The sequence below is a fragment of the Ovis aries genome, chromosome X, assembly GCF_016772045.2.
Source record: "Ovis aries strain OAR_USU_Benz2616 breed Rambouillet chromosome X, ARS-UI_Ramb_v3.0, whole genome shotgun sequence".
NCBI lineage: Eukaryota > Metazoa > Chordata > Mammalia > Artiodactyla > Bovidae > Ovis > Ovis aries.
The window spans coordinates 97,645,141-97,656,959 of NC_056080.1; positions in this window are offsets into that span (position 1 = coordinate 97,645,141).

An 11,819-nucleotide genomic window follows, 5' to 3' on the forward strand; every position below is an offset into this window, starting at 1 on the left:
CTTACCATGGTAGTCATTTCATAATGTATACAAATGTCAAGTCAGCCTGTAGTATACCTGAAACTAACATAATATAGTACCTCAGCTACATTCCAATAAAAACACATAAACAAGCCAAGAAAGGAGGAACTTCAGAGTCAAACTGACATGGGTTCAAATTCCAAATCCTAGATTTGCTCTTTTCTAGCTCTGTCACCTTCAAAAAATTATTTTAACTCTTTGTGCCTCAATTCTGCCATCTATAAATGAGATAATTATTGTACCTGTTATACAAGGTCTCCCTGGTGGCTCAGATGGTAAAGAATCTTCCTGCAATACAACAGACCTGGCTTTGATCTGGGATTTGGGAAGATCCCTTGGAGAAGGAAATGGCCACATACACCAGTATTCTTGCCTGGAGAATCCCATGGACAGAGGAGCCTGGCAGGCTACAGTCCACGCGGTTGCAAAGAGTTGAACACAAGTGAGCGACTAACACTTCTGTTACACAGTTGCTGTGAACATCAAATAAAATAATTCATGTTAAGTACTTAGCACAGTGTCTGGCAAGTAGTAAGCTCCCAATAAATTGAAGTTAACTAAAGAAACTACCACCACAAGCCCACTCCTTAATCCCGTGCTAGTGAATGGGCATGAGCCTAACCAGTTCATCCCATGTCTCATGTTGACATAATTCCCAGGTGGCACTAGTAGTAAAGAACCCACCCACCAATGCAGGAGACATAAGAGACGTGGGTTTAATCCTTGGGTTGGGAAGATTCCCTGGAAGAGGACATGCAACCCACTCCAGTATTCTTGCCTGGAGGATCCCATGGACAGAGGAGCCTGGCAGGCTACACTCCATTGGGTCGCAAAGAGCTGGAAACAACTGAAGCAACCTAGTACGCACACAATTGAAATCTTGTTGCTTTCTGCGTACCATTTATAAGCCCACCCAGCCACAGAGTACACAAGTCCTTGGTGATTAGTAGCCCAGCCTAATTTTGTCATCAAAAGTTTGCTTATCCCATTCTGCCAGAATAGCAGCTCTAGCCATATACCACTCTGGCATAACAACACTGCTAGACAGTTCAGACCATGCTAGTGTGCGGGAGAGGAGAGGAAAAAAGGAGTTTAAGACCTTCTATTCTAGAACTTTTGGAAACAAACCTTTTACACTATCACATTCACAATGTACACAGTATTTTCAAAAGTACAATGAGAAAATAACCCATTTCGTATATATACATTTAGAGAGGAAAAAACGGGAAATTCTACACTGTAGGACTAAGTTATGTAGTATTCGATCAAATCAATTTACTTTGTGTTAGGACAATTCATTGGTATTCTGAATTATAGTTAAGTCCTCCAAAGGGCAAAAGTTGTTTGGAGAGTATTTACATCTTTACAAGATAAAATTAAGCAAGCTGACTTTGACCTATATATGCATAAATTATAACTTTGCTGGCGAAAAGTGCTGTTTTAGCTTCTGACTAAAAATTTAATATACAATTAAGGATGGGCTTTTAAATCACTCCATTAGATGCATGAAGCCACTCAAAAATGATAAACATGAACACAACATTGGGAATGAATTTCTTCTTCAACAGGAGTACAACCATGGTCTCAAATGTAACTCATTCTCCCCCTCCTCTACCACCACCCCTACTGTCTCACCTAGGCACCTTCAAAAATTAGTTCTAGATAATTCCCTCTCTTTTCAGTTCTCTCCACCCTCCTCAGTTTTATCTGTGTCTTTTTGCTTCAGCTTGTCTTACTGAAATCGTCTTTAAACAGGTATTTCTTCTCAGCAGCTCTTTTTTTCCCATTTGTGTTTTTCAAGGCCAGGTTAACCTTTCGAAGCAGTCTGTTCCTGGTGTTACCCTATTAGTGAACCATACATGTGCTCATTCTTACAATCAACATTTATTGAACTCCTACCACATGCAAGTAGTGTAATTAACTCTAGAGACAGACAGGTGAAAAGCCCAAATCCCCAATTCAATGCATTCACAGGATGGCCAAAGTAAAACTACTGTGGCCAGAATCTCAACATCATGATAAAAAGTTCTTGGTCCAAAGAAATCAACATGACTGTAAAATCTTCTAACCATCAATGACTGTTTCTAAATAAATGAACTTTACCCGAACTACGAGGAATCAAAGAAGAGAAGTTCAAGAAAGATGATAGAGCTAGGGAATTTCCTCTGGTGTTTATTTAAGAACTATTCTATGTCTAGGATCTAGCTTAAGCATAAAAACATTTTGGACATTTCTCCATGGAAGTTTGGGAATGGGGAATGGGCTGCTGTTGCTGATGCTGAGTCGCTTCAGTCGTGTCCGATTCTGTGTGACCCCATAGACGGTAGCCCACCAGGCTCCCCCATCCCTGGGATTCTCTAGGCAAGAACACCGGAGTGGGTTGCCATTTCCTTCTCCAATGCATGAAAGTGAAAAGTGAAAGTGAAGTTGCTCAGTCGTATCTGACTCTTAGCGACCCCATGGACTGTAGCCCACCAGGCTCCTCTATCCATGGGATTTTCCAGGCAAGAGTACTGGAGTGGGATGCCATTGCCTTCTCCAGGGGAACGGGCTAGGGGAACATTAATCCCTTCTAGAATTTTATGATTCTGAAACTCCTTAAGCAAAGCAAAGTCAAAGGCTGATTTGGAGAGCTATTAGTGATTCATTAAATTACCTTCAAGTTTGCTAGATTGCAGAATGGGAAACAAGGTTACATTTCTGAACAAACTAAGAAAGCATAAATACATCCATTTCTAAATAAAATATTCCCAAGCATAGTCACAAGGTATTAAGAAGTCAATATTGACAAAAGTGTGGATAAAACTAAATATCCAAAGAATTATAGTGGCCATCTAAGTTCTTCTAGGTCAACATTTGCTTCCAAGAAAGCAATGACTTCATGTGCTTTGTGTGGTACATATTTAATTTCACATTTATTTTATGGTTGCCTGTTTACATGTCCTAAAAGACACATGATAAAATCCAAATCCTAATAGAAGCAGAGCTTATATCTTCCTGACACATCTCCAGAAAATCACTACACGGCTACCTCAATTGGATATTCAAGCACTGCACAATTTGGATGGATGAAGGAAATGGGAATGTTGATCTCTCACAGTGAAACTAGAATTTTGAGAGTAGGATGTGAAAACCCTTTAACACAAAAGAATAAGTCAAGTGTATGAGCTAGACCAAAATTTTGCTGCATCAAATATTTCTGGAAATTAGTAGATTGATCACTGACAGGGACTTAGGTATTTTTATAGTGTTATTATATAAAGCATTTTGTTGGAAAAGCATTTTTTGTCAGTCAGTCAGTCAGTTCACTCGCTCAGTTGTGTCCGACTCTTTGTGATCCCATGGACTGCAGCATGCCAGGCTTCCCTGTCCATCACCAACTCCTGGAATTTACTCAAACTCATGTCCATTGAGTCAGTGATGCAATCCAACCATCTCATCCTCTGTCGTCCCCTTCTCCTTCTGCCTTCAATCTTTCCCAGCAGCAGGATCTTTTCAAATGAGTCAGTTCTTTGCATCAGGTGGCCAAAGTATTGGAGTTTCAGCTTCAGCATCAGTCCTTCCAATGAACACCCAGGACTGATCTCCTTTAGGATGGACCGGTTGGATCTCCTTGCAGTCCAAGGGACTCTCGAGGATAGGATTTAATGCCAAGACTAAAATTGATACATGCTTTAGTCAAATATTTAATTCTCACTATATTTGTTACCTGAGTCATTCAATAAGATAATATAAGAACATCTTTGGTTCCATATACGTGAGCCATGTTAGAATTTTGGAGCTTGAAGAACACTGCAAATATACAGCATCTGCCCAAACGTAATTACAGTGGTGTTTCACAAACACAGTGAGGAATTCTCTACAGCCTGTTTTCCAGGGTTAAAATTTAGGTATATATTCTGAAACATTTCATATAAAATCTAAGCTTGGAGAGATTTTTGTGTATATGTATTAAATTTCTTTAAAATTACTACCTATAATTTTTGACTCTAGAGCCCTAAAAGTTATTCTTTTTTTAACTATTCCAATTTATGGCAGGATGGGGAGAGGAAGAAATTTACATTGACATGAAATAGTATGACATATTGATAATCTTGCATTTAGCAAATTTTCATCAATATTTGTTGATTTTTTTTTACTCCTCATTAAAATATAATACAAACTTAGAAAACTTTGTCTAACAGCAAGTATAATCATTAGAAAGCCCTGAAATGTGAAACTGGATTTTAAAAATTTGGGTCTTAAAGTAAAAGATTCGTTTATACAGTTTTTTAGGGATGATGAAGAATAATGTGTTGTAATTAGAGTATGCCTCCTGGCGTAAACAGTAGTCAGTCTTCTAGAACACAAACCACAGTGCTTTGCAGAGAAACACAATGAACAAGCAGGTACCTGATTCATACTTTGTAACTTAGGACTTTCTCATAAATCAATTATGAGGTTCATTTTTGTTTTTCAATAACCACTTATAACGATGATATTTTAGCTGATCGCCTGGTTCCAGACATGAGGGAGAACTTGGACTGGTTGCTGGCTCCTTCTCCTAAGCACAACCCTGGAATGATCCAGAAGTGTGTCTGTGTTGGGGGGAGGGAGGTTGTGGATCCCAGAATCCAAAATGAAAATTGTGAGGCATTCCTAGGGACAGAGAAAGTGGTTGGATGCCACTATCGAGGGCAGACAGGGTGGGGGTGAGTCCAGAGCCACCTGTCACAGAGAGACAAATGGCTGACCATAGCTTTCCAAAATGCTGGTAGATTTTTCAGTCTCACCAGTGTTTTGCTGGGAAGATCTTTTTTGGTCATGGCATCATGGCAGAATACAAAACAATAGGAACAGCACCAGTCAGAGGACTCAGGGTAACATCTGGATAGCACTCAAGCACAGCTGTCATCAGGACCAGATAATCATAGCCTTGGGAAGAGGCATTCCATTTCACTTCAGTCTTGTGGATCAATTGTTCAAAACCCAGGGGAAAGAGCAATTCCCAGGAGAGAGGTAGAGCGAGGTTGCTTGAGGGTCAGGGTCATTTGACTAGCGGAGACACAAGAAACAGAGAGAAAGTTTAGGTTTTAACCCAGAGGTTATTATGTATAAACTCAGAGGTTTCCCCCACCAAGTGCACATGCCTACACACACACTCACACATACATACCCGCACATATTAATGGATAGTGCATAGTAGGAGTCAGGTGGTGAGGGAAGTTACAGATAAGCAAGAAAGCCTGGCTAAAATGAACTATGTGGTAACGGATTAGAGTTGGAGATAAATAAGTGTAAACTCATGTTTACATTAATAGAGATACTGATATTTATAGATCTGTGAGTTAGCATCCATACATATATTTCCTGGCTCTATCATCTGAGAGGGTCTAGGAGAAATGACACTCCAATAGGAACAAGTATAGACTCCAGACATTGGTTTCTAGTATCATTCTCTAATAAAAGGAACCAGGACACCTTGGAAGATGATTCATTCTAGGGCTGGGGCAGGGAATATGCAAAATAAGCCTGGAGCATCTTGTAGTAACAAAGAGTAAGAAGTGTTTTTAAAAAACACACAATCATTATGTCAAAGAGTCATAGGAGGCAGCTGAAAGAGCTCTGAAGGGTCAAAGCTGGAACAATTTGAAGAACAAAATCATGCATGAGTAAAAAACTATTTAAAATGGTGAATATTCCAATGAATTTTAATGTAACAGAGTGCATAAATTTCATTGATATAATTTCAGATTCCACTATGCCACTTACCTTTAAGAAACTACTCCTTGTCAAGCTTTGGTATCAAATTAAAATATTCATCACTACCATAGAAAGCTAATGAAGTAGCCCTCCCTTCCAATCTCATTTCTTTGTGAGGCTAAATTATCTTCATATACTTCCACCAAACCATTTATCGCAACAGATTGTATGTAGAAGCAGTTATGAGAATACAACTAGTTTGTATGAAGTCAAACCTTAAAGGAATTTCCAAAAATATGAAACAATGCCACTGGTAGCACTAAATTTTCAGGCTTCAGCAATACGTGAACTGGGAAATTCCAGATGTTCAAGCTGGTTTTAGAAAAGGCAGAGGAACCAGAGATCAAATTCCCAACATCCGCTGGATCATGGAAAAAGCAAGAGAATTCCAGAAAAACATCTCTTTCTGCTTTATTGACTATGCCAATGCCTTTGATTGTGTGGATCACAATAAACTGTGGAAAATTCTGAAAGAGATGAGAATATCAGACCACCTGACCTGCCTCTTGAGAAACCTATATGCAGGTCAGGAAACAACAGTTAGAACTGGACATGGAACAACAGACTGGTTCCAAATAGGAAAAGGAGTACGTCAAGGCTGTATATTGTCACCTTGCTTATTTAACTTCTATGCAGAGTACATCATGAGAAACGCTGGACTGGAAGAAGCACAAGCTGGAATCAAGATTGCTGGGAGAAATATCAATAACCTCAGATATGCAGATGACACCACCCTTATGGCAGAAAGTGAAGAGGAACTAAAAGTCTCTTGATGAAAGTGAAAGAGGAGAGTGAAAAAGCTGGCTTAAAGCTCAACATTCAGAAAACTAAGATCATGGCATCTGGTCCCATCACTTCATGGCAAATAGATCGGAAACAGTGGAAACAGTGTCAGACTTTACTTTGGGGGCCTCCAAAATCACTGCAGATGGTGATTGTAGCCATGAAATTAAAAGACACTTACTCCTTGGAAGGAAAGTTATGACCCACCTAGACAGCATATTCAAAAGCAGAGACATTACTTTGCCAACAAAGGTCCATCTCATCAAGGCTATGGTTTTTCCTGTGGTCACGTATGGATGTGAGAGTTGGACTCTGAAGAAAGCTGAGTGCCGAAGAATTGATGCTTTTGAAGTGTGGTGTTGGAGAAGACTCTTGAGAGTCCCTTGGACTGCAAGGAGATCCAACCAGTCCATTCTGAAGGAGATCAGCCCTGGGTGTTCTTTGGAAGGAATGATGCTAAAGCTGAAGCTCCAATACTCCGGCCACCTCATGCGAAGAGTTGACTCATTGGAAAAGACTCTGATGCTGGGAGAGATTGGGGGCAGGAGGAGAAGGGGACGACAGAGGATGAGATGATTGGATGGCATCACTGGCTCGATGGACATGAGTTTGAGTGAACTCTGGGAGTTGGTGATGGACAGGGAGGCCTGGCGTGCTGCGATTCATGGGGTTGCAAAGTTGGACATGACTGAGTGACTGAACTGAACTGAATTTCTCGACACCTGCATAGTGCTAGATTTGCTTTTGGTAGCACTGGGATATCACCTTATCCTTCTTTAATGTCTCTTACCACATTATTCCAGATGATAAAGTGAAGTGAAGTCACTCAAGTCATGTCCAACTCTTTGTGACTCCATGGACTGTAGTCCACCAGGCTACTCCACCCATGGAATTTTCTAGGCAAGAGCACTGGAGTGGGTTGCCATTTCCTTCTCCAGGGGATCTTTCTGACCCAGGGTTCAAACCTGGGTCTCCTGCATTGTGGGTAGACGCTTTACCGTCTGAGCATACCTATCTCTAAATAATCCTCTTCTGCTTCATTCACTGCCATTCTCCTGGCTTCCTTGCTCAATCCCTAGCCATTAGCTCTTCTCTCTGTATGCTTATTTCCTAAGACAGATTGCTACTCCCCATCTTCATCTATATTTTAGCACCTTTTTTAACATCTTTTTGGTTTTAGGCACTCTTATCTCAAAGGTCTCACTTCATATCATATCAAATATATTAAAAAATACTCACATTCTACATTACATACCATGTATATATTATATGCATTGAGTAACGCTCACTTTGCTAAATTCATTCTCTGTATCAAGCGATATGATCATGTGGGTTAGTCTATCAATATGGTAAAATATATATGTGCTTGAGGGCGTGCTAAGTCGCTTCAGTCGTGTCTCATTCTTTGTGACCCTATAGACTGTAGCCTGCCGGGCTCCTGTGTCCATGGGATTCTCCAGACCAGAATACTGGAGTGGGTTGCCATGCCCTCCTTCAGAGGTTTGATCCAGGGATCAAACCTTCATCTCTTATATCTCCTGCATTAGCAGGCAGGCTCTTTACCACAAGTGCTACCTGGGAAGCCCAGAATACATATATTGATTTTCAAATACTGAACAAGCCTTGCATTCCCAAAATAGACTCCACTTAGTTGTGTTATATTATTTTATTATATATTGCTGTATTCAATTAGGTCATATTTTGTATTTTGCCCCTATATTTATGAGAGAGACTGGTCTGTGGTTTTTGTTTTTTTTTTTTTTTTGCTTGTGTTCTCTTTTTCAGGATTTTGCTACAGAGGAATGTTGGCCTCATAAAATGAGTTGGGGAAGGTTTCCTCCTCTTCTATTTTCTGGAAAAGTTGTGTAGAATTAGTTTTATTTCTTCTTTAAACATTTGATAGAATTTGCCAGAGAAATTATCTGAGTCTGGAGATTCTTTTTTTGGAAAATTTTAACTGTGAACTAATTTTATTTAATAAGATTATCAAGTTATCTGTTTCTTTCTGAGTAGGTTTTGACATTTTGTAAACTTTAAAGAATTGATCCATTCAGTTCAGTTCTGTCACTCAGTCATGTCTGACTCTACAACCCCATGAACCTCAGCAGCCAGACCTCCCTGTCCATTACCAACTCCCGGAGTCCACCCAAACCCATGTCCACTGAGTCAGTGATGCCATCCAACCATCTCATCCTCTGCCGTCCCCTTCTCCTCCTGCCCTCAATCTTTCCCAGCATCAGGGTCTTTTCCAATGAGTCAGCTCTTCACATCAGGTGGTCAAAGTACTGGAGTTTCAGCTTCAACAGTCCTTCCATGGAACACCCAGGACTGATCTCCTTAGGATGGACTGCTTGGATCTCCTTGCAGTCCAAGGGACTCTCAAGAGTCTTCTCCAACACCACAGTTCAAAAGCATCAATTCTTCAGGGCTCAGCTTTCTTTATAGTCCAACTCTCACATCCATACATGACCACTGGAAAAATCATAGTCTTGACTAGACAGACATTTGTCGACAAAGTAATGTCTCTGCTTTTGAATATGCTGTCTAGGTGGGTCATAACTTTCCTTCCAAGGAGTAAGCATCTACATCTAAATAATTAAATCTATGTGCACAGTCATTTGTAGTATTTCCTTATTATCCAGTTAACACTGGTGATGTTTGTTGTGATATTTTCTCTTTTATGCATAGTATTTGTATTATTCTTTTTCTTTGTCAGTCTAGTTAGAGATTTGCCATTTTTATTCATCTTTTTATTAAAAGCATAGTTTTGGTTTTACTGTGTTTCTCTGTTGCTTTTCTGTTTTCAGTTTCAATGATTTCTGCTATTATTCCCTTCCTTCTACTTTGGCTTTATTTTGTTATTCCCTTTTCCAGTCTTATAAATTCATGGTTTAGATTATTGATTTGAGAATTTTTTTCTAAAACAATCACTTAAAGCTGTATTTTTTCCTCTTACCATAGTTTTAGGAACACAACACAAATTTTGATATGCTGTATTTTTATTTTCATTTAATTCAAATTATGTTCCATTTCCCCTAGGGCTTCCTCTTTATCACATGGATTATTAAGAAACATATAGAACTTCCCTGGTGGTCCAGTGGTTAAGAATCTGCCTGCCAATGCAAGAGGCACGGGTTCGATCTCTGGGTCAGGAAGTCCCCTGGAGAAGGAAATGGCACACCACTCTAGTATTCTTGCCTGGGAAATCCCATAGACAGAGTAGCCTGGCAGGCTACAGACCATGGGTTTGCAAGAGTTGGACACGACTTAGCAACTAAACCACCACCAGCATTTGAAATTGATATAGCTGTAAATGTACATTGCAAACTCTAGGGCAACAACTTTAAAAACTTCTTTCAAAGAAGTATAATTGATATGTCAAGAGAGAAGAAAAAATGGAATCACATTAAATGCTTAATTAAAACCAGAGAAGGCAGAAAAAGAGAGGAAGACAAAGAGTATTTGCCCTTATTTATTGAACCATGGTTATAATAGATGCTTCAAAGTATTGTCATAATTCCAACATCTGTGTCATTTTACAGTTGGAATCTGATGATCATTTTGTTTTTTCTCTCGCACATTGAGGTTCCCAATTTTTCATATGCTGAGTAATTTTGGATTGCATCTTGCACTTTTTGAACATGAGACTCTGGGTCTTGTATGATTTCTAAGGAAAAGATTGTGGTTTTGTGTTTGTTTCTATATTGTTTTGGTTTTGCTTTAGAAGTTAATAGGCCTGATTAGGTTTGGGGTACAAGTTTCAAACCAACTTCTCTGGGCTGTGGTTCCAGGGTCAGTTTAGCTTTCTGAGCATTTGCAGTGTTATTTGGATCTGTCTTGCATATACACCACTCAATGGCCACCCTGAGACTAGGCAATGGTCTAATGGTCTTTGGCATATGACTCAGAGGTGTGCCCAGGCATCTCTCCACTTTAAGGAGGCTCTCTCTCCCTGACAAGTGTCTGCCTCTCTGGGTCCCTTCCTCACAGTCCTCTGGCCAGAAAGCTGGGGAGCTCTGATGCAACCCTTCCAATTGTGTGCATATGGTAGGTAGGGGAAGAAAAATCTTTTCCCTCTACCCTCCTAAGGAATAGCCTGGGGCCCCTGAAACAAGAAATAGATTTACAAGCAGAAACTATACAAATTTAATACAGGTTTTACATGACATGGGAGCCTTCAAAAGTAAATGAAGACCCGAAAAAGAAGTTAAACCTGAGTGTGTTCATGCTATTCTTGATGAAGAGTGGAAAGTCCTGGAAAAATGTGAAAGGACAAAATAAGGGTAAGAGCCAAGTGTGGTTAACTGGGACAAACAGCAAGGTCTGTTCATTTTAAATGCCTTTGAGCATCTCTCTGTCTTGGGAGGTAAAGATGCTCTCCTGCTCCAGGTATAGGGAGGTAACCTGTCACTTGAGGCTTTGATGACCTGCTTGAGGGTAAGATCAGAAGACCCTTCCTGCACCCGCCACTTCTCAAATTCCTTCAGCTTTAAATATTCAAATGCCGAGTTGCCTTGTTTTGGGGTAACACATCTGAACTCTTCAGGGGCCAAGAGGTAGGATAGCAGAGAGAGAAATAATATTTATTTACTCCACACTCTTGGGACCATAGTACTTCCACATTGCTGGTGCAGGGTTGAATCTGGGTAGTTTTCAAAACAGGCGAAGATGTCTTTGGCATTCTCCTACCATTTTACTAACACCTATCTCTCTGGTTTGAGTTATTTTAGATGACATCTAAAGTCCCTTCCCACAGAGAGGCTCGTTTTTAAGTAATTCAAAGTTGTTAATAGCACAGTACCTGGGGTTCAGAATACCTTTGCTTGAAAGTGTTAGTCACTCAGTCATATCTGACTCTTTGAGACTCCATGGACCCCAGCCCGACAGGGGTAAATCCTGTTTACTAACTGGGTTTGACCTTAGCAGAATTGCTTAAATTACCAGTACCTTGCTTTCCTCTTAACAGTGCTTAACCTCCTGGTTTTGCTGTGCATTTTATTTTTTTTATTTTTTTTATTTTTTTTTTTAATTTTAAAATCTTTAATTCTTACATGCGTTCCCAAACATGAACCCCCCCTCCCACCTCCCTCCCCATAACATCTCTCTGGGTCATCCCCATGCCCCAGCCCCAAGCATGCTGTGCATTTTAAATGAGATATTGCATATAAAGTACCTAGCACAGTGCCTGCCAGAGAGAAATAGCAAATGCTTAATAAATGGAAGCTGTTAGGCTTTTTCTTTTTACTTTTTTTATTGAAGGATAATTGCTTTAC